We start from the raw sequence: 27,481 nt of genomic DNA on the forward strand, positions 1-27,481 counted from the left end.
CTGCTAACACTTCCCCCTGTCCTGCCCTTTTCTTCGTTTTTATTATGCTTAAAAAGACTTACTTCGTCTACGCATGTCTACTTTTATTGATCTCCGTTCTATTGCTGTTGTGCATAATGGTCATAAAATGGTCAGTAATTTTGATCAAAACTTTGTCAATCATTTGATTGAAGCACAACTGACTGTCTAGGAACGCTGTTCGACGCTTGAGTCAAACAGGTTTGACGCGAGTTTATCTGTTTATAGAATTATGCTGGGATCACCGTGAGGTACGGAAAGTTAAAATAGAAACTATTATAAACGAAATAAGGAAAGAGCGATATTTGACAAGATATTGCGGGCGGTAAAGACATTGACAGAAGATTATACAGTTTCCGATCTAAAAAAGAAAATTAATGTTTTAATAGCAAATTGCAACAGCGAGTACAAGGCGATCGAGCAGAAAGGGAAGTCTCGAGTGCCAGCAGATAATATTGCACATGAAATTAACTTTGGTCAATATTGAAGGTTGATTAAAGCGTCGATTGAAGGTTGATTGAAGCACTTGTTAATCGATTGACGGCAGCTTTTGATCAAAATGATTAATGATCTCAGGCATCATAATATAAAGAACAAATTTTGGGCTACAATTTGGGGATTTTTTAAAATCCTGGGGGAAAGGGGGGGAGTTGGAGTTGATTTTCGAAAGTCGATTGAAAAGAGAGTGAAAAATAGAAGAAATAAGCCATATAGTACCATAAATGCCATAAAAAACTTATCTGTTTCTGTGGATGATTGAATTATGTAGGACTATCTAAGTTTTGACAAGATGTTGAAGATACTAAATTTCAGATGATGTTGGGGGAATGGGCAAACTGAGTTCCTTAATTAAACTTAATTAGAAAGTAAGCCCAAAACTTACAACTCAGTAGCATAAAATGAAAATGTTGGTTGCTCTTTGTTAGTTTGAATGTTTAATAAATTTATGATTGTTTTTGTACTGATCAAATAAAAAAACAAGTTTTTGTTTTTTTAAAACAAGAGCCCTCGTACAGGGCTCCCTGTACGAGAAGGGCTGCCTCCTCCTCCATACCCCTCTCTTCACGCTAGAGTTTCTAAGCACCTTTGAAAAACTTCCTTATTTCAATTAATCGGTTCTTGTGTTTCAGGATTCGTTCTCTAGGATTGCCGAAAATTCCACCACTCTCTCTATGGAAATTCCCCCCAAGAAAAATTTCACCGTGAAAGGTTCTCGCACGTAAAGGCCCCTCCCCTTTCCAGAAAACTACCCCAAGACCGTTCGATTCTCGGTGTAAGCCCCCCCCTCTGGTTTTGCTCACGATGCCGCCTAAAAAATCTCCTTAACACACTCTGATTCGAAAAAGAAACTGTTTTTTCTTCGATTTCTGATTGTTTTTCAATTCATACCAAAAATTACACCTAAATAATTTCTTAGACCACACTGCTATTCCATTTACGAAAAATTGAGTAAAGAAAAAACGGGTTTAATTTCTATAAAGCAGTGAACAAAAATAAAATATATAAACAACACTTTAGCTAAAAAAAATAAAAATACTCTGAATATTTAGTTAAAGACCAGTCAAATACTTCAACAAGTACTGATTTGCATCATTGTCCCGAAAAAGTAATAACCTTGCGAACGAAGGTCAAAACAAGGTCAATGCTGTAAGAAGTCAACGGACTGTAGCTAAAATAGCAAATGAAAAAGTTCATTCAATTTATAATTCATAACTTTGTTTCATTAACCTGTAAGATTTTGATTGGATTTGGGGTTGGGTGATCTGCTTTTGTTATGTTGCAAGTATTTATAATTTTCATTTTTAATAGATCCCCATTTATGCACCGAATGTGGCAGTGGAAAGTTTCATTATATACAATTGCTTTAGTTTTATTCTAAAGTTATTACCGTCAGTGCAGGAGTTTTGTGTTATAATGTGGGTTGTTCTTATTTATTTTATTGTTTATATATTTTCTGTGGTGTTTTATTTGTCGTGGTATATTTTTTTTTCGATGTCTTAAAAAGGTCTTAAATTGTCGGTTTGGAATCTTTTTAATTTTGTTTTCCGTTGAGAAAGGCTCCCGGACGTGGGGCCGCAATATTCGGCGTATTTTTATTTTTTTAGTTAAAGTGTAGTTTGTATATTTTATTTTTGTTCACTGCTTTATAGAAATTAAACCCGTTTTTTCTTTACTCAATTTTTCGTAAAATTACACTTACGTGAAAATATTTCAAGGACCTCACCCCATCGATTGAAAGTATCTCTTGCGGAAAGTTTCCCCATGGAGAATAATTCTGGGCAATAATTCCCCCACGGGGAATTTCTCCAGCAGGAAACCCCCTCAAAAATGCCCCTGAAGAATTCATACTGAAATGAAAATTTACCCGAGACAATCTCCTCCCAGAAAATCTCACTATCTAGTCACCAAAGAGAAAGTAAGACAAATAAAACGAATTTCGTAGAGGAAATCTTGCAAATCCCCCCCCCATCCAAAATTTTCCCTTGAAAGCTCACCTCCAAAACTTCCCGCCACCCTGAAGAAAGCTCCCCTCTGAAATATATCTGCATATTTACCATTTATAAATACCATATGTAAACAAAGGGCGGATTTTTTAGATTGCAGCCCTTTCCCAGTGGACCGTGAGGGGCCATGTCATCCCCAAAGGTGTAGCTATTGAACTATTCAAATATGTTGAATAAAATGGCCATTTCAAAATTTTAATTGGTTGACTCTGGGAAAAAGGGGTGTGGGAGGGACTGGTTGTGCTCCAATTATTTTGTTCACTTAAAAAGGGCACTATAACTTCCTTTTTCCTTGGCCCTCTCCTGGTCTTCTAAGGCCATTGGTTCGTTTTGGTCACCCATGGGAGGAAGAAAAAAAAATAAAACACATATGTGATCTTTCTTCTTGCAAAAAATAAAAAATTCGCATTTTTGCTGGTGGAAGCTTGAAACGTTTACAGTGGGATTCTCCGATACGCTAAATCTGACGGCTCAATTTTCAATAAGATTACATTACATTTTTGGAATATTTCGCCCTTTTTTTGAAAATGAGATAAACATTCTCTGGCTGGTAACTTTGGAAAGATAGCATTCAATTTAACTTTTCGTATATATTCAGAATCAGCATAAGAACTCAATCCTTTTGACGTACCCATTGTTATTAAAATTTCGCATTAGATAGCTAGGCCACTATTGGGCCGAGTCACTCTTTACTTACAGTTCGTTACTACGAACTCTTTGATCTACGAAATTGTTTTTTATTGAGGTATTTTTCTGATTAAAGAATTAGATGTATTGATTATTTGACAGCAGTTTTACACACGGAATTGATAATTAAATTTAAATTTTTATTAATAAATTTTTATTATTATAATTAAATTTTTTAATGATTAAATTAATAATAAAATTGAAAATATTTAATCCTTAACCTAGTTTTCAATTCTATTCAAAACATTCCTTGTAATTTTAGTTAAAATTTACACAAGTGAATCCACCAGGAATTACAGGAATCATGGGAATCAAGGAAAGGATGGCCAAGTTTCTCAAAATAATATTGAATACACGATATTTTTAATTGCTGTGGCAGATTTTCTGGGAATTTTCGCATCAAGTGGACAAGCAATTAAGAAATGTAAGATAAGAGACGTTTTATAAAGTGCCAAAACATTCTTTCTGGTTCAGTTGCCAATAAATGCACATGTTTGCCATAGGTTAAATTAGTATTCTAGATAAAATAAAATGTTTAAAAACAGCGCATCAAAATGAAAGACTGTCATTATAAACTTGACATAAACAGTTTGCTTTTAATGAAAGTAACTCGTATTTCCAGTCATCTAAAAAAAGACGTTAGGAAAAACTAATAGATAGCTATGGTGCATTATAGCAATAATACAGGAATTGACTTTCAGAAATATTCCAAAAAAGCTGATTTCCTTTACTTTATCAGAGGCAATGGAAATCGAAGAAATGAGTCCTATCTGGGTCCGGGCAATCATTAGCGTAAGTAATGTACAAAATTAAAAGGGATTTGATACCGAAATTGGATTAAATGACAAATTAAAATGTTAATAAACAGCTTATCAAAGTGAAAGTAAAGACCATTATTTTATACATGAAATATAAAATCCTGGGAAAATGGGAGGAGGGGGCTACCTAATCAAGTTTGACTAGTCCTATCCTGAAACAATTTTAGATTGCAAACAGCATAATCAATAGGTAATTGTAAGTTTTTTTTACCAAAGTCTTGCAGAACCTTGAATTAAAAATTTATTTTTTAAGTCAAAATAATTAAGTAAGAACTTTCATTCTCAAATGAATCTGATCCAACGGATTTAAATTTGTATTGGATTACTCTTGTACTAGAGCATTCTTTCGGAAAATACGAATAAAGCATAATTATGACTTAACGTAAAGAGTGAAAATTAGGGGCTTAAGGCCTTTCTTACTAAAAATTTAATTCTCTACATGCATGTTTTAGGTTTTAATTACTCTAAAAAGAAACTAGAAATTTCATTTAAAATTAATTTTTAAAATTAATATATATTTAATTTTTTATTATTTTAAATATCATATTTGGGATATTTCTAAATATGGTGCGGATGCTGCTTCTCTTAACACCTTGCTCTTTAAATAAAGGAATAGCTGTTATACAAATTTTCAAACCAATTGAAACCTGAAATTCCAAACAATGAAACGAAAATCCTTTGTGAAACTGAAATTTGGAACTAAAATCCCAAACTCTGAAACCTAAAGCATTTTGGCTCTGAAACTAAAATGCTTCATGATTTGCTTGATAGCTTTGCTTGATAGTATTTTGGCCGTATTCCATGTAAAATTGTGGCTTTCTAGTATCGTGGCAAATATTAAACCTGTGCTGTGGTCTTTTTCAAGTGCCCTAGTAGGGGTCATTCTTTAAAGAACTATTTGGTCTGTGTGTGTTTCTTTTTCTTTTGACCAAATTGTATAGAACAGTTGGTCAAAAGATCTTAAGAGTGGCGCTCTTTAAGAGTGGGTCATTTTTTTTTAAAGTCAAATGTTGGGAGAGAACATTAACAAAGTGATGAAAATATATATACATCGCTTACCATATTTTTCAGAACAAAAAATAGATAAATCATGTTTAATTAGATGGCAGCTTAAAATCTTTACTCTTGGCTTGGTAAATTTTGAATTTTATGGTTCAATTTTTGTCAGGAGTGCACCATTTTGGAAGTGTTTTCAGGACTTTAAAAATTTTTCATCTCTTTAAACTTTCTTGCTTGTTTATTTAAAATGAACAGATTATAAGTGTTTTAAATAAGAACAAAAATGAATATTTCGTGTGGATAGACAATAGTTATTTATGGCAAAAAAACAGAAGGCCAACAGAAGGCATGACAGTAAAGAGAAATGATCCAAACAGACATGACACTTAGTACACATTAAGTAAAAGAATGATTTTTTCTATAGAAACTAAGGAGCAACATTAAAAAACAAAAACGAACAAAAATTATTCCGTATATGAAAGGGGCTGCCCCCTTCTTTATACCCCTCTCTTCCCACCACATTTTCCTATTACTTTCTATAAAGGTTCTAATTATAATTAAACGGCTGTTGTGTTTCAGGAATCGTTCTTAAAGAATTGAACAAAACTTCGAACTTTAGGAACAAAAAAGTCGGACTTAAGCCTAAGAGTGAGGTATGGATAAGGGGGCAACACCCTTCGTATACGTAAAAATTTCTGTTTGCTTTAAATTTTAAATGTCTCTCTTTACTTTTAGTATAAAAAAGTTATTTTGTTAAATTTATCTGAAGGTTTTATGAGAGTTAGGATATTTGGACATTAAAACCGTCGATGTCCACGACGCACCAGCTGATCGCACCAGTTGGAGGAAGCTGCCATCACCCTCTACGCTGAGCCACGCTCGGAAGGAGACATAAGTCAAGTAAGTCAAGTAAGCTTACTTAATGAACCACCGTCCTTCCTTGATAATAACTGATTTGCACCTACACATCAATGTAAATAAATTTTTGAAATAGGAAGTATATCAGCTTAGTTAAGTAAAGCTTTAAATTAAGCGTCAGAAATTTTTTTTATACAATGAGAAAAAAGAACCCACACTGGAGTGCTCTTTTTAGGCCTAATTTGAATGAGGAGATATGAAGGGTTATCTTATATTATCAGAAGGATTATCTAATACTTTGAAAATAATAGTTAAATTTTTTTAAGATTACTTACCTTTTGGGATGTTGTGTTCCTCTTGTTTAAAAAGAGGAAAAGTTTCTTAGGCTCGCAGCTAATGAAGGGCAACATTAAACTTATTGAACTTTATATAATTGAAGTCAGCATATAAAACCAATCTTTGGTTGAACTACTTCTTGTCATCATTTATTTTTTTGAGTTTCTCTAAGAGACTCTCTAAGTTTCTCTAAGAGATAATAAATATTATATCTAAGGAGATAATATTTACTGTAATATTAAGAAGATAATATTCTTTGAGATAATCACGAACTTTGATAACATCATTCACTTCCATTCACAACTAACTGCGGCTTTTATCATATTTCCTAAAGCTTAAGAAGCCGTTTCTTAAGACTTTCAGTGATAGTAACCCACATATCAGATGGGACACAATTCGCACATCCACAAAATCAATCAGTCCATGATTCATAACCCACCTTAAGAATTCTTTTTCAAAATACGGCTATTCGGTATCTTAAGTGATCACCCAATCTTGTCCATTATAAACGGTTTTAGATTCACGGCCTAACTACTTAAAAATTGTTCGGTGGCATTCTTGTAACTTGTAGAGCTTAGATAAAAGATCGGTGTAAGCAAAAGAAAAGTAAGAGATGTCATCCACTTTCCAGGAAATGTTAGAAAAACCATTCAACATCTTTCGCTTTGTGCTGGAGACGCAGCTAGTCAATTTTAATGAACTTAGATGATCAGAAAGAGTGATCCCTTTTTTTTATTAAACAAAAAAAAACAAATTTTTTGAAATGAAAGTAAGGAGCGACATTAAAACTGAAAACGAACAGAAATTACTCCGTATATGAAAGGGGCTTTTCCTCCTCGACACCCCGCTCCTTACGCTAAAGTTTTTTATTGTTTTAAAAAGTAGAGTTGCGAGAAAGAATCAAACTTTAGCGCAAGGAGCGGGGTGTAGAGGAGGAAAAGACATAGTTATAAGGTTTTTCGACTACGTTGAATAAAATGGCTATCTTAGAATTTTGATCCGTTGACTTTGGGAAAATAATTAGCGTGGGAGGGGGCCTAAGTGCCCTCCAATTTTTTTGGTCACTTAAAAAGGGCACTAGAACTTTTCATTTCCATTAGAATGAGCCCTCTCGCAACATTCTAGGACAACTGGGTCGATACGGTCACCTCTGGGGAAAAAAAACAAACAAACAAATTAACACGCATCCGTGATCTGCCTTCTGGCAAAAAATACAAAAATTCCACAATTTTATAGACAGGATTCTTTTGATGTAGCTATTGGTACCAAAATTCCATTTTTAGAGTTTTTGTTACTATTGAGCCGGGTCGCTCCTTACTACAGTTCGTTACCACGAAGTGTTTGATTAAATGGAGCAGAATTTCCCATTTTAAAATTCAGTAAAGGGCAGTTCCTAAAAGTGTTCTAGCATACCTGTTAGGAAAACTCTACAAAACAGGTTAAAAGAAATACTATTGAGCAATTCGGTAGCTTCAATATCTCCCTGTGGTGGTACATGTTGATAAGCTTGCCGACGAAAGGGATGCAAAGTTTCGTTGTCTTTTCAATAAAATTTCAGGGTCGAACCATATCGCGAGAGTTCCGATGCTGGTTTGTCCCCTCAGAGAATTCGCTAATGATCCCTTAGTGTTTGTATTGATCGGTCGACGCCAAGGCTCGGAAAATAATTTTAAGGTATTGTATCCTCTTTAATTCAATAGGGTTTCCTCGAGTCTCTTTGACTTAACAGTAAATTTTCAAGAATCTGCTTATTCCCTTCTTTGGTTACCGTGTCTGATTAGTTTGGGCCCTCCAAATATGTTTCAACCTTTCTTTAAATGCCTTCAATATCTATATGGGGGTAGCGTAATAATATTTTTCGTGGTGCTTCTGAAAACAATACGCACAAACAGGGGCCTTCTACTAATATTTTAGTCGCTGGCTGTTCTGTCCAGCGTTTGACTATGGGGTAGAGTACTTCCCAGTCTCATCTGCCCATACGCAATAGACTAAAGCCAGTAAAAGCTGGATAATATTGCCCAGGGGATAAATCTCCTTGGAAATCTGAAGCACTTACCACGTGGTAAGCGCTATCCCAAGTGGGGAAAAGAAGTTTTCTTGCTAGTACCAAATCTGAGGATCAAATGGTGCTTGGTGCTGATGGTTTATCGGTGCTTAATAACGTTCCTCCTTCTTTTAATGAAGGAACATTACTTGCCTAAGTCAGTCCAAATCAAGTGAATATCGTTTTCTAATAATGGGGAATAGCAATAGTGTTCTCCTTTTCAAAACGAAGGAAGGTTCTTCTATAAGAAGAAAAAAAGATAGGCAACATATATCTTGAAATACTGCCAAAGGGGGGCGCCAATTTCCCAGTGGCTATTGAAGCTAGGTTATTACTCATTTTGCCCATTTTCCTTTCTGAATAGAGAGAGTGACAATGGGTCGTTTGTGGTAGGAGTCTCAACTCAGTTTTGCGAGTCCACTCATAATAATAATAATAAATTTTCCATCCAAGAATTTATTCTAATTTTCGAATATTGTTGCTCATACAATTTCAGCCTAAGAGTTTTGGTTACAGCTGTTTATTATAAGTGGTTTTAAAAAGTTTTTTTGATAAAAAAAAATACAAGTAAAATGAATAAAGCAATAAAACTATAGGGTGATAATATTTAGTGCATTTGCTACATTTTAATAGCTCGTTAAGTATTCTTTTTAATATTAAGGAAAGTATAAATAAAATCTGATTATATGAATTAGTTAAGCGGAAAATTACATAGCCATATTTAAGTTTTGTAAAAACTGGAATTAAATTTTTAAAATTTAGGATTTTTAGATTTTCAACTAAGGTTGTGCAGTTTTTGGAAGTTTCGGTTGCCGAAAAAAAGAAAAAGAAACTGGGGTGAAAATCACTAGAAACAAGCTATAATGGAGCAGAAAAAAAAATTATGAAAAGATCTGAATGTTTATAATGTTAAGCCGGCTAAGGCTTAATTTCAGATTAGGGTATGATAAAGACAAAAATGAATTAAAAGTTCCTTTTTTGTAAGTTGTATTAGTAATTCTCAAATAGCAGCTAATTTAAAAAATTATCCAACTGACTTACTCTCTTGTTAGCCCTGGAACCAGTGAAACTTTACGCAATTATAAATCCTTTGACACACAACTTATCTAATTTATTATTATTATTGGAAACAACATCTTCCTTACGATTATTTCAAAGGGGATTGTCCTAATTCCTTCACCGGTAGCTAGTCTGTAGCATACTAAGAAATAGAAATACTCCAAAGGATTTCCAGTTAACAATCCTACTGACTTGCTCACAGGAAAATCGATATAGAAAAAAAGACGCCGTGACAAAATTTTTAATACAATTCATTATTCAGTTGCGAATAGTTCAACACAATGTCACCATAGAGAAACAGTTGGCTTACCTATAGAATATGCTGTAATTCAAACGCTTCTCGTCTTTTTATTGGCTTAAAATCTGTAATGACAATCCAATCAGGTTTTAAAAAGGTTGAATTATTTGTCTTAATAAAAATTGTGTTTTATTGTCAGTCTAGATTTGTTGCTCTACATTTATTTAGTTCATCTCGAGCCTTAGTTTGGCTGGTCTTAAAAAAAAAACATGGCTATTTCAAACTATTTTTAAATAGGTAATGAGGCATAAGTAAGCAGTGACTCAACCCGAGAGTAATTGTAGATTTAAAATAAATTTGATAGAAGTTAGAACAACAAAATAATTGACTTTTTATGCTAATTTGACTTATTAGAATTTCCTTGAAAAGTCACGACCATGAGAAAATTTGCCAGATTTTCAAAAGAGGGTGAAACATCTCAGAAATACAAGCGGTCTTGATGAGAATCACAGCATCGGTATTAGTATATCAAAGAACTGTTCTGTAAGGTCTTCAGATCCTGTCCACAGAAACGTAGATTTTTCTTCTTTCTTTCCTCAAAAGAAAGGTCACGGATGCGTGTTTTTTTTTTTTAATTTGTCCTTTGTCGTTGTTTTTTCTACTTGTTTTCTTGGTTTCTCCAAGAATGATCTCATCAAGCCGATGAAGCTGCTTTGAAGCTGATGATTCAATGGAATTTTCGAGAAATTGTGTTTATTGATACAGTACTTATCTGATATAGCATTCATGTATATAGAAGCTAATAAGAACCGGTTTCTTTGTTAGTTTCTTTCAGCTTAGCGTGAACAAATACAAGTGACAAATCAGATGGGGAATTTATAATATGGGCTATATATTTGCACATTAGGGGGGTCGGTGTAAAGCATTTGGACAGAGTAAAGTAAGAAAATAATTTTTACTGCATAATATGTAGAAAAATTCTAGCTAGCACATTTTGCATGCAGACAAAATTTATTGAATGTATAGGTGCATTTGCATGCTGGCAAAACCTATGAATGTATTTGTATTTGCATAAATGAAAAAACCTATTTGAATATTTCGGCCCTATCTCTAAGGGCTGTCTTCAGCAAAGAAAACAATAATCAATAACGCTCTTACAATAACAGTTCCAAGTTATAAATCCATTTTTTAAAATAGCCTAGCAATCATTACTTCTTAACGAAAAGTTTAGCCAAGACTTTGTAAATAAAAGCTAACATTTTACAAGCTAAAAAGGTTCATACATTTCACTAACTGTATTTATTAAAAATTGGAATAATTTCTTATTGCAATGTTTGTCTTCTCTGCAGCTAATCTTGTAGTTCTTTTGGGATTTTGGTTGTTTTTATTGGTTCCTATTTTGTTTTATTTTGAATGAGATTATTTTCTATAATTAATTTTTGTGTTCATAGGGTTGAGTGTGTATTCTCCCAAGTCTCTATTTAAGGATGTATTATTATTTAATTTTCGTTTGATTTCGATTGCCTCGCGGACTGTTAATAGAGACTTAGGTGAATGCAGATTCAACCCTATGTACACAAAATTAATTATAGAAAATAATCTAGTCCCTCTCTCTCTCTTTCTTTCTGTGCCTTTGTGTTCAAGCGAATGTTGGCATGTCTCTGTGTCTGTCTTTGTGTGTTTATGCGTCTAATTCTGTGCGTTGGTAATTTTTTTTCTCTCTCACTCTCCCTGTCTTTCTGTCTTACTCTCTCTCTCTCTCTCTCTCTCTCTCTCTCTCTCTCTCTCTCTCTCTCTCTCTCTCTCTCTCTCTATCTAATTTCCCTCTAAAAAAGGTGTTGATATAAGTGGTCTTTCCCACGATTATACTGATACAAACGGTTACGCTATGCATATGGTTGGTAAATGTTTGGTGTTGGTAAATTTTTTTTCTCTCTCCCTCTCTTTCTCTTTCTCTGTCTCTCTAATTCCCCTCTAAAAAAAGTGCTAATATAAGTGGTCTTTCCCATGATTATGCTGATACAGGTGGTTACGCTTTGGATATGTTAATATGTGCGGTCAAATAAAGTTCAATATTAAATCATAAATTCTATTAGTTTATTTCAATTTAAATAAAACGGTTTACTTAAGTAATTATTCCTCTGATTAAGTGGATTCTACTTGACTATTTGAATTCAAATTTGAATATGATTTGAATTCAGTGAATGCTGAATATATTCAAATGAGGCTCAGGGTATGTGCATTTTGAATTACATTTGAATTCAGTGAAGGTTAAATATACGCAAATGAGGCTTAGGGTAAATGCAAATGGTGTACCGCAATTATTATGAAAAATCCTTAGAGCTTCACTTTTGCCAGCCGGCCCCGTCTGTCCACCACTACTCATATATTCTACATGTGTCTTAGAACAGACCTATAGGTAAAACATACATAAATCAATGCTTTTCTTCATTCTCTTCTTTTGTCTGAATTTTCGGCTGGCTGCTCAATTTTCAATATGGGTAGAATTCTCCTGGGTGGAATGGTTGGGGAAAAGGATTTTCAGAAGTGACGGAAATCTACTGGTGGTATACGCTGTATTCCTTAAATTTCAACATGAGTCTCATATCCAGCTATCCAGAACTGCATCTCAAACATCTGTGTCAGATGTATAGTCCAGGACTTTTTGGGTCCTGATATGTCATGAGTCTCATATCCGACCTGGAAAAAATTGCAATATAAACAAAAATTGTACCAAAATGATCAGAAAAAAATTCTGTACAGGATACAAAAAGTCCCTGTAAATCCAAAAGGGGGGAGTACCCAAAAAACAGGGGAAAAGGAAAAATGCGGAGAAAATTGGGAAAACTGCCGAACATGCCCAGAAAATATTTCAAAGTGAGTTCTGAGGCTTTCCCATACGCTGATCCTGAAACTGGCATCTAAAATTCAGTATAGAATAAAAGTACTACGGAAAATGGGGGGAACAGAGGGAAATAAAAAATACAGGGTAGGAATAGAAAGCACTTTGAAATATGTTTTCTGGGGTCTCTACCTGCTGATCCCGAAACTGACATCTAAAATGAAATAAAGAACATGAGCCCACGGGGGAAAAGGGGGAAAGATTGGGAAGAAAAGGGACAATTGAAGTCAGGGGTAGAAATCAGTTTGAAATGTGTTATCTGGGGTTTTCCTATCTGCTGATCACAAAACTGACACCTAAAATGAAGGAAAGAAAGCAAGAACCATGAAAACCTAACAAAACTGGAGGAAATAATGGAAAAGGGGAAGGGATGCCTGACTCCTGAGCCAGATGCTAATGGCTAATAAGTAGGCCTATGGACAAAATAATTCGCTTAAGTATCAAACTTTTACTTTCTTGAATCACAGACATTTCTTGCAACCATTTGAATTACTAAACATAAAGAAAACAACCACTTGGCAGTGATCACAGTGCAAAACTCCAGCTATTATAGGTAAAATTTGCACTTTCGAAGGCAATATCGTTGAACAAAAAACTAAAAAAAGAACTTCAGTAACTATAGGTAAAATCTATACTTTTTAAGGCAGTATATTTGACTTGAAAAACACAGCATTCATATCACTAGTCAAGCTCCTTGTTTTCGACAATCTCGTTGTCCCTGTGAGTGTCCAACGACACTCAAAAGAGTCTGAGGTGCGGGTAACAAATCGGTCATCGCAGGTTAACATTTATGGTCTCTGAGGACCCAACCCTAGTCAGCCGGGTCGAGGTTAGCTGGTTCCCCTTTCCACCAGGATACCTGGAGGCGCACGTGCTGGGAGTGGAATGAAGCTGCAGCTTCGGTTGGCGGAAGCCTTTCAGGCTTAACAAACGCCTTAGTATTAGGCGAAGAAACTTTTTCCAAGAAAATTCTATGTTGTAGCTTAGTGTTTGGTCGTGCTTTATACAAGCTGAGGAGAAGATATTCACCCGCTTTGACAATTTCATCTTTGGAAAATAGTTCATCCAGAACCACTTCGCACTTTTTTTTCTGAACACTTCGCTCTTCTTCAAAAGAGGTAGCACACCTTGCTTTCCAAGTCCGAAAACTCGTGAGGTTGTGTCACATCCCAAGAGTGCGTGCCCTACCAGAATTAGCCTGGATACTTCTCCCATTTTTTTGGCACTTCGTTGAGGCACCAGAATCGTGCTATCGCTTCTTTGGCGTTCGTTGACGAATCGAATTAAAGTGTTTCTGCATTAGGCGGAAGGTGATAAAAGAGTAGAATCAGAAGGTTAGCGTCGTAAGAACTATTGTTTCAGAGTTTTCTGCTTTCATTACGGCAGTCTTCACGAATAGATAGTCAGCATCGTCCTTCGCATGGATGACTTCAAATCCTTTGGCTCTGAGTTTTTCCCCGATGTAGCTTATAATTCGCTGTTTGTTCTGATTGCTCAAAAACTCTTCCTTCTTTTTGTGGAGCTTCGTCCCTAAACTGAAATCGATAAATTGATGCTGGCTTATCTTACACCTTAGGTTGTTCGTAACATTTTTCGTGGTTGGACCAGCGGTCTATCCATCGAAGACAACTTCGATGGTACAGCGTTGAGTACCGAAACTAACATAGCTGTCACAGATTGAATCATAAGTATCTCCGATCTTCCAAGGTACTTGCTGAAGCAGCGAACCTCCGTCAACTACACTGACATGATCTGACACTGGCAGGTGGTGAATCAAGTCCGTTTTTGCTTCATTCCATATTGCTTTTGCTAGTTCAGGTTTGTCTGGCTGGCGCATTATGCCTGGAAAAAATCTCGTCGTACCTTCATTTATCCTTCTACTATGTCACACGTGTAAGTATCCACGCAGATTTGGAACTATTGGATCCGCTAGATGTTATTCCGTCAGGAAGTCCACGGTGACTAGTCTATCTTGCTTCTCTTAGTGAATGTCGAATTAGAACAGGATTATGTTGACGATCCCTCGCACTTGTTCATAACGGCGAGGAATACGGAACAATGTAATTTCAGTATCTTTCCATATTTCTTTCTCCAGTTTTTTTTCCATCTCCAAACCTTTGGGGCAGCTGAACCTCTATAGATCTCCTTTATTTGTTATCGTACTTTGTTTTAGATGTCAATTTTATAATCAGTCGATTTTTTTATATTATTTTATTTCTCAATTTCGTAATCACCAGATAGGAATACCCCAGAAAATATCTTTCAAACCGCTTTCAACCCCTACCCTGTATTGTTCTCTTTTCTCCCCTCTTTCCCCTGTTCCCCCTTTCTCCGTAGTACTTTTTTTCTATACTGAATCTTAGATGTTAATTTCGCAATCAGCGTATGTGAAAACCCCAGCAAACTCGCTTTAAACTATTTTCTGGGCATGTTCGGCATTTTCCCCATTTTCCCCTGCATTTCCCCCTTTACCCCTGTTTTTCGGGTACTCGCCACACTCGGATTTATGGGGACTTTTAGTATGCTGTACAGAATTTTTTCTGATCATTTTGATAACATTTTCGGACCATTTTCGGGTTCGAACCTTTTTTGAGGTAAAATTCCTGGACTAGTAGTTTTTAGTTTCACGCAAATTTAGAGCAGCCCCAAATTTTGAAAGGAGCGGACCCAGAACGTCCTAAGAAGATGGAAGTGACTTAATTAAGTAAGTAGATAAAACTATTCCTGAAATTATTTTTCTTCTTATTATTTTTACTCCATGTAGAGCACCAGAATTATCCGGCAATTTTGGTTCTTTTTCTATGATAACATAATTATAAATTCCTGCTTTTCGTTGACGGTTTTTATCATATTTTTCAAGAGATATTTTACTCCGATTTTTCGAAACAAATGAACTACGATGTCACTTGATCCCCAATTAGAGAGCGGGATTTCCCTGAGGTCATTTCTGTCAGATTATGGGAAAATCCTGCGCCAAAATATGCGTAAAAAGTGGGATAGAATTTCGAAAAAAGATTAAAGAGCCATATTAAAGTTTGTAACTAACAAAAATTAACACATATAAGAAATAAAAGTTCAAACGAAACTAAATTACTATTAATAAAGAAATGAAACCAAAACTGGACAAAACTTACACCAAACAACGAATTTAAAACTCGGGATCAACATAATTGTCATTACAAAGTTTGATACTCCCACCCCTCCCCCTCCACCTCTTCAAATACACCCAAAGACTAAAGGTTGAAATATCCTAGTCACTTGAATTAAAAGGTTTACTTAGCCAGTTGGATTTCTTCCAGATTTGAAACAATGCATTTAGAATGAAAAAAAAAGTGATGCAAGTTAACGGCATTTCATACTATAACAACAGATTAATTATTAAAAATATGATTATACTAGCAAAAGATATTCCTAGTAGTATGAACAATATTTTGACTCTTCTTCCTAATTCATAAGATCAACGGAATTAAAGAGCGAAAAGTAAACTTTAAAATAAACATCTTCGACTTCTTCATCATAAATATAAAAACTTCAAAATAAACTTCAAAAAACCTGACATCTTGCACTTTACTGAAAACTAATCCCAAAAAAACATAATGTTCTCTTAGGAACAGATAATTCCATTAGCAGTCTGCAGAGATTGAAAGACAAATTTATTAGCCTTAAAAGACGAGTAATTTGGCAGTGTTATGGGCAAACACTCCCAAAAGGGCAAGTAATCCTTGTGAAAATTAAGTTATTGAATGCAAAATACCGTAGAACACTAATGCAGAGGTTTCAAGCAACTTTCTTCACAGATCCGAAATTTTGCCTTTTTTAGAAAAATAATCACGGGTATTTGTTAAGGCACAGTTAGTGAATAAAAAAACAGTGTTTCACCAACCACAAAATGCATAACTTTCAGTATGGAATTATAAATCTCTAAAAAGTTGAAACAAGCTCAGTTTTCAGTTATCCCTAGTTTTTAGAATTCTACGAATGTTGGAGAAGATCGCAAACCAGTTAACTTGTTTTACAAATATGTTAGACTTAATATGCGTAGCAATAATTGTTGTTACTTTCAAATTTCAACTTCTCTTTCTACTTCTGTGATAAAACCTTTGTTTTCAAGTTAATTTCCACTCATTTCTTTTAGCTTAAAATTACACAATAAACCTTACAATAGAAATTTGTATAATATCCAGCTGCCTTTAAAGGAAAACTTTTCTTTCAATAGAGTTTAAAATAGCAGAGCTACATAAAGTAACCGTCCTATTAAAAATTTTAAGGTAAGGGAAATCTATCTAGCATCTCCTAGTTTCAGTTTTCTTGTCTTCTTCTGTGGGATGTATTTTCATGAAGTGAGAGTGAAATTATGAAGAATAATTTCAATTTTGAAATACTACAGTCTCTAGTCTTTTGGAATATTGTGCGCCATTGCTATTCTTTTTAAAACATCGAGATCAAATTAGCAGAAACTTGACTATGTTTCCATAAGATAAGATTTACTGAAAAAAGCCTATGGGCCATCAAACAGTTCGTGGTATCGAACTGTAGTAAGGAGCGACCCGGCTGAATAGTAACCAAAACTTTAAAAAACGGAATTTTGATACCAATAGCTACATCGAAAGAATCGCATTTTAATGCTGATTTTAAATTTATAAGTTTCATCAAGTTAATCTTACCCATCAAAAGTTAGGAGCCTGAGAAAATTTGCGTTATTTTAGAAAATAGGAAAAAACACCCCCTAAAAGTCATAGAATCTTAACGAAAATCACACCATCAGATTTAGCGTATCAGAGAACCCTACTGTAGAAGTTTCAAGCTCCTGTAGAAGTTTCACACGCATGCGTGTTTGTTTTTTTTTTTCGTTTTTTTTTTTTTTTTTTCCCAGGGGTGATCGTATTGACCCAGTTGTCCTAGAATGTTGCGATAGGGCTCATTCTAATGGAAATAAAAAGTTCTATCTCTTCCTCTTCCCTTTTTAAGTGGCCAAAAAAATTGGAGGGCACCTAGGCCCCCATCCACGCTAATTATTTTCCCAAGGTTAGCGGATCAAAATTCTGAGATAGCCTTTTTATTCAACGTAGTCAAAATACCTTCTAACTATGTCTTTTGGGACGACGTACTCCCCACAGTCCCCGTGGGAGGAGCTACATGTTACAAACTTTGACCAGTGCTTACATATAGTAATGGTTATTGAGAAGTGTACAGGCGTTTTCAGGAGGATTTTTTGGTTGGGGGGAGGGGTTGAGAAGAAGGGGATATGCTGGGGGAGCTTTCCATCGAGGAATTTGTCATGGGGGAAGAAAATTTCCATGAAGGGAGTGCAGGATTTACTAGCATTATTTAAAAAAAAAAACAATGAAAAAATAAATATGAAAAGTTTTTTTCACCTGGAAGTAAGGAGCAGCATTAAAAATTAAAATAAACAGAAATTATTACCCATATGAGGGGCTCACCTCCTCCTATATAATACTTGGCTCTTTGCGCTACAGTATTTTTAGTAATTTCAACTATTTATTTTACGGCTTTTGTGATTCAGGGGTCATTCCTAATGAATTGGGACAAAATCTAAGCTCTAGTGTAAAGAGCGAGGTACTGACGAGGGGGTTAACTCCCTCATATATGCAATAAAACAATGAGAATATAAAAGTTCTTTACGTAAACTAATTTATAAGTTACATATATCTTTTACTAATAAAAAGATTCGTAAAAAATTGAAAGTTCTAGTTGCCTTTTTAATTCACCAAAAAATTGGAGGGCAACTAGGCTTCAAACCCCGATTTTTTTTTCTCAAAATCATTCGATCAAAATTATGAGAAAGTCATTTAGCAAAAAAAAAAAACAAGCAAATTTCGTTTTAATTATTCCTCTGCGGAGAACCAAAATCAAAACATGCATTGATTCAAAAATGTTCTAAAATTAAATAAAAAAAAACAAGTTTTTTAACTGAAAGTAAGGAGCGACTTTAAGACTTAAAACGAACAGAAATTACATCGTATATGAAAGGGGCTGCTTCCTCATCAACGCCCCGCTCTTTACGCTAAAGTTTTTTACTGTTTTCAAAAGAAGAGATGAGAGAAATAGTCAAACTTTAGCGTAAAGAGCGGGGCGTTGATGAGGAAACAGCCCCTTTCATATACGAAGTAATTTCTGTTCGTTTTAAGTTTTAATGTCGCTCCTTACTTTCAGTTAAAACAAACTTGTTTTTTTTTAATTTAAAGCAACAAAGAATACAGTCTGGAAACTCAGCCCGGGGATAAAATGCAACTTTGGATAATATAAATCAAAGAAAGAAAAGAAAAAAAATAACAACAAAAAGACAAAACAGAAACACACCAAGTTTCAGCATATTAACCAACAAACACCAATCATAATAAAATTCAAATCCATAAAAACTATAACAAGCTATCCCCTCAAACCTGATTCCCTATGTTTAATCCCTAAGCAAAGAAACGCAAATTTGTTTAAAATCACATGTGTACCTCTCACTCATGTGCTCAGTTAACTAGAATTCACTTCCAAACACTCGTCCAAAACATTATCCCACAACTCAGACAGCACTTTACACTCGGATAAAAAATGAAATAAGTTCTCATTCCCACATCCACATATGGAAACGTTCGGTAAACAATTTCCTAAAATTTTATTAAAAAAAAGTTTTATTCAACTGAAAGTAGGAAGCAATATAAAAACTTAAAACGAACAGAAATTATCAAACAGTTCGTGGTAACGAACTGTAGTAAGGAGCGACCCGGCTCAATAGTAACCAAAACTCTAAACAATGGAATTTTTATACTAATAGCTTCATCAAAAGAATCGCATTTTAATGTTGATTTTAAATATATAAGTTTCATCAAGTTTAGTCTTACCCATCAAAAGTTACGAGCCTGAGAAAATTTGCCTCATTTTAGAAAATAGGGCGAAACACCCCCTAAAAGTCATAGAATCTTAACGAAAACCACACCATCAGACTCAGCGCATCAGAGAACCCTACTGTAGAAGTTTCAAGCTCCTATCTACAAAAATGTAGAATTTTGTATTTTTTGCCAGAAGGCAGATCATGATGCGTTTTTTTTCCATGGGTGATCGTATCGACCCAGTTGTCCTAGGATGTAGCGAGAGGGCTCATTCTAACGAAAATGAAAAGTTCTAGTGCCCTTTTTGAGTGACCAAAAAATTAGAGGGCACCTAGGCCCCCTCCCACGCTAATTATTTTCCCAAAGTCAACGGATCAAAATTCCGAGATAGCCATTCTATTCAGCGTAGTCGAAAAACCTTATAGCTATGTCTTTGGGGACGACTTACCCCCCCCCCCCCCCACAGTCCCCGTGGGAGGGGCTATAAGTTACAAACTTTGACCAGTGCTTACATATAGTAATGGTTATTGGGAAGTGTACAGGCGTTTTCAGGAGGATTTTTTGGTTGGGGGAGGGGCTGAGAAGAGGGGGATATGCTGGGGGAGCTTTCCATCGAGGAATTTGTCATGGGGGAAGAAAATATCCATGAAGGGAGCGCAGGATTTACTAGCATTACTTAAAAAAAACAATGAAAAAATAAATATGAAAAAGTTTTTTTCCACTGGAAGTAAGGAGCAGCATTAAAACTTAAAACGAATAGAAATTTTTACCCATATGAGTGACTCACCTCCTCCTAATACCTTGATCTTTACGCTAAAGTGTTTTTAGTAATGTCAACTATTTATTCTACGGCTTTTGTGATTCAAGGGTCATTCTTAATGAATTGGGACAAAGTTATATCTTTTACTAATAAAAAGATTCGCACAAAATTAAAAGTTCTAGTTGCCTTTTAATTAACCAAAAATTGGAGGGCAACTAGGGTTCCTCCTCTGCTCTTTTTTATCAAAATCATTCGATCAAAATTATGAGAAAGCCATTTAGCCAAAAAAAAATAAAAAAATATACAAATTTCGTTTTAATTATTCCTCTGCGGAGAGCCAAAATCAGAACATGCATTGATTCAAAAACGTTCAGAAATTAAATAAAAAAAAACAAGTTTTTTCAACTGAAAGTAAGGAGCGACATTAAAACTAAAAACGAACAGAAATTACTTCGTACATGAAAGGGGCTGCTTCCTCATCAACGCCCCGCTCTTTACGCTAAAGTTTGCTACTGTTTTAAAAAGAAGAGTTGAGAGAAAAAGTCAAACTTTAGCGTAAAGAGCGGGGCGTTGATGAGGAAGCAGCCCCTTTTATATACGAAGTAATTTCTGTTCGTTTTAAGTTTTAATGTCGGCTACTGTTTTAAAAAGAAGAGTTGAGAGAAAAACTCAAACTTTAGCGTAAAGAGCGGGGCGTTGATGAGGAAGCAGCCCGTTTTATATACGAAGTAATTTCTGTTCGTTTTAAGTTCTAATGTCGGCCCTTACTTTCAATTGAAAAAACTTGTTTTTTTTATTTAATTACGTATATAAAGGAGTTCTCCCCCTTGCCAATACCTTGCTCTTTTCGCTAAAGTTTGAATTTTGTTCCAATTCTTTATGAATGACCCCTGAAACACAAAGGATTTAATTAAAATAAATAGTTTTAATTTAAGTACTAAAAAACTGTTGCGTAAAGAGCAAGGTTTACATGGGATGAACCCCCTGACATATGTAATAAATTTTTGTTCCGTTTAAGTGTTAATGTTGCTCCTTAGGCCTACTATGAGTTGAAAAAACTTATTTTTGTTTAGTTTCTGATCGTTTTTCTTTTAAATAATGCTGGGAAATCTGGCACCTTCATGGAAAATTCATTTTCCCCATGAAAAACTCCTCCATGGAGAGATCATCCCACATAACCTTCTCCCCCGACCCCCAACAAAAAAATTCTTCAAACGTCTGTATTTTTCCCAACAACCAATACCATATAAACAATGGACAAAGTTCACCACTTGCAGCCCTTCCCCCGAGGACTATGGCGGATTAATTCATCCTCAAAGACATTGTTATTAGATTTTTCAACTATGCTGAACAAAATGGCCATCCCAAAATTATGATCGGGTGACTATGGAAAAAAATAAGTGTGGTAAGGGGCCTATTTGGCCTCCAATTTCGGTCATTTATCAAGGGCATTATTACTTTTAATATTCATTTTAATGAGCCCTCTTGCAATATTCCAGAACCTCTGGGTCGATACGGTCACTCCTGAGAAGAAAAAGACAAAAAAAAAACAAATGAACACGCATCTGTGATCTTTCTTCTGGCAAAAAATACAAAATTCCAAATTTTTTCAGATAGGATCTATTCTTCCCTCTATATTCTTCAAATAGGGCCGATATCTATTCTTCCCTTATTCTCAAAGCTGCTGGAGAAAATAGTACACAGACGGATGTGTTCTTTCCTACAAAATAATGAATTATTAAGAGAAACTCAGTTTGGCTTCCGTAAAGGTCATTCTACAACGCATGCTTTGCAATACCTTGTTGATTTTGTGAACAATGTGTTTGAGAGAGGGGATATACCAGAGGCGCCACTTGGGCCAAATCTTGGGGTGGGCATGAACGCCATCTGACCCCCCCCCCCCCCCGATTCACTTCATGTCGCGTAAGAAAAAATGCGGGTTTTGGCAGTACATCGATCCATTATTCTAAGTAAACAACGTATTTTCAGCACCCGTGTGTTGCTTGGAAATGTACTGTAACCGAATGTGGAACTCAGCCACACTGACCTCTAAGATTAATTATAACAACGAAGATTACAATCAACGAGGTTAAGTGATTAAACTGAAAGTGGAAAATTCAACCAGACTACAGGCTGGCTTTCTTCAGCGAGAAACTTTCTTATTTAAGTAAACAATGCGTCGGTGAAAGTAATCTTCATTGTTATGCTGAAGGTTGTAACAAAATCTCGGTTTTCCTTCAGCAGAAATCTTCCAGATCAAATATATTTACAAAAAGGAAAAACATAACAAGAGAAAAAAATATTGCAACACTCAAGGTAACAAGGGGAACAACTAAGGTTTCATCTTTGCAAGATCGTCAACAAGCTGGTCGTAGTTGAAATTTTTTATTAAATCCTCCTCTGCAAATATCAAAAGGGGGTGACTGAGACGATCATCTCCTGTTGTAGACCGAAGGTAGTCTTTCACTATTTCTAGGCTAGGAAACAAACGCTCATTGCTTGCTGTTGTCACAGAAAGTTTGGCAGCAATACGAAGTACTTTAATTACTTCTGAGTAAGCCACTGGTAATGCCTGAAGACGGTCGACAATGTATAGGAAGTTTTCCAGCTCTTCTCCTCATCGAGCAGGAAACGTTTGGCAATACAAGCTTGAGATTCAAAAAGAATGTTCTCGATATCCAACTCGCCATAAAGAGCAGAAAAACGCTTGAGCAACTCTCTTTCCATAAACTTGGTCAAGCTTTGATCCAAGGCTTCGAGTGTGCTCAGCACTGGCAAGTTATCTGTGAACCTTCTGTCGAATTCACCTTGTAGATGGTCAAAATTCTCAAAGTACACTCGCTTCATTTCATCCGCCAAAGTTATTGTCCGATTGCCAGATTCGATGAAGTTCTTTCCTAGCGTCAAAGTTATCACAAATTGTTTCAGATGCTTGGTAATCTTTCGAGTTATTCGAGATCGTCCTTTCTGACCAACAGAAGAGGGTCTAGTCAAGGGCTCATTCGCAGCAGGTACTACGATTTCGAGCGCCGTCGCAAATTCTTTAGCCTTCTCAAAAATCGATACGAATGAATCATCTGAACGCAGGTCGGTGAGTTTGCTTCTTGTGGCCTGAATCAGGGTGCGCAATCAGGAAATAACCAAGTCGGAAGATAACAAGGAATGATTCCATCTTATTCTGGAGCCCAGCTGCCTCTGGCCGTGCTTCACCGTCAGCTCCCTCGCTTACAGCAGACAGTACAGCTAAAATGCGTTCATATCGGAGTCTAGTCTTCGATATAGATCGATATCAGTGAGACCATCGTGTGGCAGGACTTCCTTCCAGCTCCCGAACTGGTAGTTCGGCAGCTTTCTGGGCCTCAGTAACCAACTGATGCCGAGCGTTGCTGTTGGAAATGAATGTGTATAGAGTCTAGACCAATGAGAAAAAAGAACCAACAGTGCCGACAGATTCAACGCAGTTCGCAATGACCAGATTTAGCTTATGTGCATGGCATGGAATTTAGACTGCCTGTGGCGATTTAACCCTCAAAGGAGCTTGAACAACGGAGAATGGTCTGCTCATTACACTTGCTTTGTCATAGCACTGTGCGACACAGTAGTTCCAATCGATTCCAATTCCTGTCACTGTGTCATGAATGGAATTTGATAGACTTTCAGCATCCAGGCTCTTCATGTGATAGCATCCGATCGGTTTTTCTTTTACTTTTCCTTAGTCGAAGCATCTAAGAAGAATGGCAAGCTGCTCTTTCTTCAAGTTGTCCTTCGTTTCGTCGACCAGAACAGCAAAGTAATTGGCGCTTTTTTATTCTTGCACTATCGTGTGCTGAGGCGTGGAACCGATCACCGAAATAAGATCTTTCTGGTATTCATGGGACGTGTAGTGACCGTACCGTCTCTGCAGCTTGTAGAAGAACGTAGGAGAGTACTCTGCGAGAAGATTGCACGTCTCGATGAACTTTCCCTTGTTTGCCGAGAATTCTGTTTCGCTGTGCCCCCTAAAGGCAGTGCCGAGTTGCCCCAATAGAGCTGTTTTTTTTAATTAGGCTTCTGCGTGCTCTCTATTCTCCTTGATTTCCTTGTTTCTGTCTGTCATTAAAAAAGACGCGATTGGCTGCATCTTCACGGTTTTTATGGCTTTGAACTTCGTCCATGAAGCTGCACTGTCTTTGTGGCGGTCACTTCTAGTATGCTGTTCGAGAAAGCTAGAGATGTCTTTCCATCTTGTCACGCCGACGTCTATGATAGGCCTAGACCCGTACCTCTGCCCGGAAAGAGTAGAAGTGCCGGCAAAGTGTCTGCAGCAGAAGGAGTGAACAGAATCATCCTGGAAGGAGTACTCCAGCCACGGGTGCATTTTATAATATTAAGTATTGAATGACCGTTTCGGCTTGCCGTTTGCTGTCACTTGTGCAGAGTATTGTACTAGTTTTTTTTGGGATGGTTGATCGAGAGAGGACGAAGAAAGGTCCTTAGGGCCGCTGGACTGGCGATGCGCTTCCTCTTGAAGCATTATTTCGCCGAAACTGAGGTTCTGGCAGACCTGCGACAGGCGTAGTGGTTCTCCGGGGCGTCTCGTTTCCTGCTTGCTCGACCTGAGGGACCGTCACTTCATTCGAAGAAGACGGAACGTCAGCGATGGTTTGTTCAGATACTGAATTACACACCTGAAAGAAAGTATGCACATTAGTTTGACTTCTAACTAGTGTAACACCCCACTACTTTAGCCTGTTCTTTTTCAAATCCTTTTTCGTGGATTTGTTGTACCTTCAGTCACGTCCTAATCACGTTATAGGCTTATTAGCGTTCTCGCAGTGGCGTTCTAGTATAGCTCGAAGATTGTTTCTCGATGCTGATTGCTTGATATTCATAATTCAGAAACTGAAAATGTTGCGGAAGCTACTCTTTTCGGATATGTCTAAGTGGTGGATTGATAATCTGACCGCTAAACAGATTCAGAATGTTGGCCCAAGTGGCAAAACGTGTATCGTGACTACAGCAACTTGAACCCGGGTCTAGTCTAGACTAGAGCAGATACTATCATTAGTCAAAACAATTATTGTTAGTCAGATAATTCTTTGTTCAAGTCGGAGAAAATCCGTCGCTACTAATTTAGACCACAAGCCAGCCAACTTAGGCAAACTTGCATTGCATATAGGCAAATATGTCCGTAAAGCTTTTGATACTGTGGATTTTACAATGTTGATTAAAATGTTTAGAATGGTTTTAGAAATTGCTTAGAATGGTTTAAAATCTACCTAACAGTGAGATCGCTTAAAGTTGCAATTAATAATATTATGTCTTTGGCGTTTTCAGTTAGGTGCGGGGTACCTCAAGAGTCAATGCTCAGTCCATTATTATATTTAGTGTATGTTGATTCCATGCGTTTTTACCTGAAGAAAGCCTGCACTATATCGTTTTCTGATGACACTGCTTTGAATTTATTTGGAAATTGTATAGATGAGTTAGTAAGTAAAGCAAATCGTGAACTGGAAAGGCTCGAAGTGTTCATTAATGTAAGCTTTCTATGTGTTAATGTTAATATGACATTTATGATGACTTACAGTAGTGTGCTCTCCTGTTGATTTAAATGGCCTGGCTGCACTGTACGGAAAGCCTGTTCAGCAGGCTGGTAAACTGTGTTACCTAGGATTCATAGTGGATTGAGATCTGTCGTGTAGAAATCATAGTGAATCTGTTTCTGCTAAGATTACCCATGGTGTAGGCATACTTTGACGTTTTAAACATTTCCTGCCACAGAAGATTCTTCTTACACTTTATTATTCATTAATCTAGCTGTATATACCTTACGATTGCTTTATCCGGAGTAGCAATTTTTTTACTAATTATAAGCGAGTGCAAGTTCTTCAGAATAAAGTGATTACGATTATTGGTAAATATGTTAAAGAGGTTCATGAAACTAGTGCTTGTTATATATCCCTATATCTGTTAAATGTTGGACAAATTAGAGGTTTTCAAGCTTCTATATTTGTTTATCAGTGTATGAATGATCTAGTCCCTGCAGTTTTTAAGAAGTTTTATTGTTTGAATAGCCAAGTGCATGATTATGAAACGAGAAGTAGTGATGATATAGCAACTGAGTCAACAGGTACAGTTAGCTCAGCATTTACGGTATGATATATGGGTCAGCTTATTTGGAATAAGGTGAGAGTGAGTATTAGGATGTCTGAACACCTGCTTTCATTAAAAAAAAATAAGAGATCACTTGTTAGAAAGTAATTTATATTTTTTAAGGGGGAAAGCAGGGAGTGTGGTATAGGACAATTTTTGGGCTGTTATACTTTTTTTGTTGGGGGGTTGAATAATATGTTGTTTGTCTCAATGAAAGAGATTGATTTGAATACTGAGTTGATTATGGCTGTTTTGTAATTTGTAATGGAATATATATTTTTACTTGTTACTTCCAGACGTCTAAAAAATGTAAAGTTTTTCATAGTGCGGCAACATTTTGTAAAAGATGTGTTTTGGTTTTGTATGTGGAGATAATAAAAAAATAAAATAATATTAAAACTTTCAAAATGAATAAGAATACACTTTCTAAATCTTCAAATAGGACAGAAATCGAATCATTGAAAAACAAAAAATCATTTAAAACAAGGTTGTTTTTTTTGTTGAGAAACATGAAAAGATATCATCGAAAGAGAAAATAAAACTTAGTGCTTTTCATAATAAGGTTTGTACTTAGCTGGATAGGTCAAATCGGCTGTAATCTAGTCATAAAAGTTAATAGGGGAGAGGTGACCATCTCTAGGAGTCATTTAATTGTTTCAATTTTTACGTCCAATATTTAAATCAAAACTCAAATACAGCTCCAAATGCTTTTAATTGTAACTAAAACGACTAGTGAGCGCTGATAACGTCTTATTCTTTCCGTTTTGGACTCAAATACTAACCCACAAATGTAAAACTGCCTCTATGTACAGCTTGTACATATGTACAAACTGTACATAGTTTGTACAGTATAATGTATAATGGTAATGTAAAATGTATAATGGTAATGTTAATGGTAAATGTAAAACCATGCTGACTTCTCGCCGTTTCACTTTTCTAAATATTTCTTTCAATCGATATGTACAAACTGTACATAGTTTGTACAGTATAATGTATAATGGTAATGTAAAATGTATAATGGTAATGGTAATGGTAAATGTAAAACCATGCTGACTTCTCGCCGTTTCACTTTTCTAAATATTTCTTTTAATCGATATGTACAAACTGTACATAGTTTGTACAGTATAATGTATAATGGTAATGTAAAATGTATAATGGTAATGGTAATGGTAAATGTAAAACCATGCTGACTTCTCGCCGTTTCACTTTCCTAAATATTTCTTTTAATCGATATGTACAAACTGTACATAGTTTGTACAGTATAATGTATAATGGTATTGTAAA

At 35.8% G+C, this 27,481-nt stretch overlaps 1 protein-coding gene and 1 long non-coding RNA gene across 4 annotated transcripts in view; one reads left to right on the top strand and one right to left on the bottom strand.

Annotated features, from left to right (window-relative positions):
- Positions 1 to 9,444, bottom strand: part of LOC136034082 (two pore potassium channel protein sup-9-like) — a 212,877-nt gene extending 203,433 nt beyond the window's left edge. The window contains exon 1 of one of the 2 annotated variants that reach the window (XM_065715205.1): positions 9,306 to 9,444. The gene's annotated coding sequence lies outside the window, so the exon portion shown is untranslated. Of the gene's footprint in view, positions 1 to 4,674; positions 4,695 to 9,305 lie in introns of those variants that run through there. The other variant, XM_065715206.1, reaches the window with a different exon arrangement.
- The window catches only part of LOC136034086 (uncharacterized), a 41,968-nt gene continuing 18,617 nt past the window's right edge, over positions 4,131 to 27,481 (top strand). Inside the window, exons 1-2 of one of the 2 annotated variants that reach the window (XR_010619113.1) lie at positions 4,131 to 4,217; positions 5,796 to 5,926. This is a non-coding gene — a long non-coding RNA (uncharacterized LOC136034086). Of the gene's footprint in view, positions 4,218 to 5,761; positions 5,927 to 27,481 lie in introns of both variants that reach the window. The other variant, XR_010619112.1, reaches the window with a different exon arrangement.

The sequence above is a fragment of the Artemia franciscana genome, chromosome 12 (assembly GCF_032884065.1).
Source record: "Artemia franciscana chromosome 12, ASM3288406v1, whole genome shotgun sequence".
In the NCBI taxonomy this organism is placed as follows: Eukaryota; Metazoa; Arthropoda; class Branchiopoda; order Anostraca; family Artemiidae; genus Artemia; species Artemia franciscana.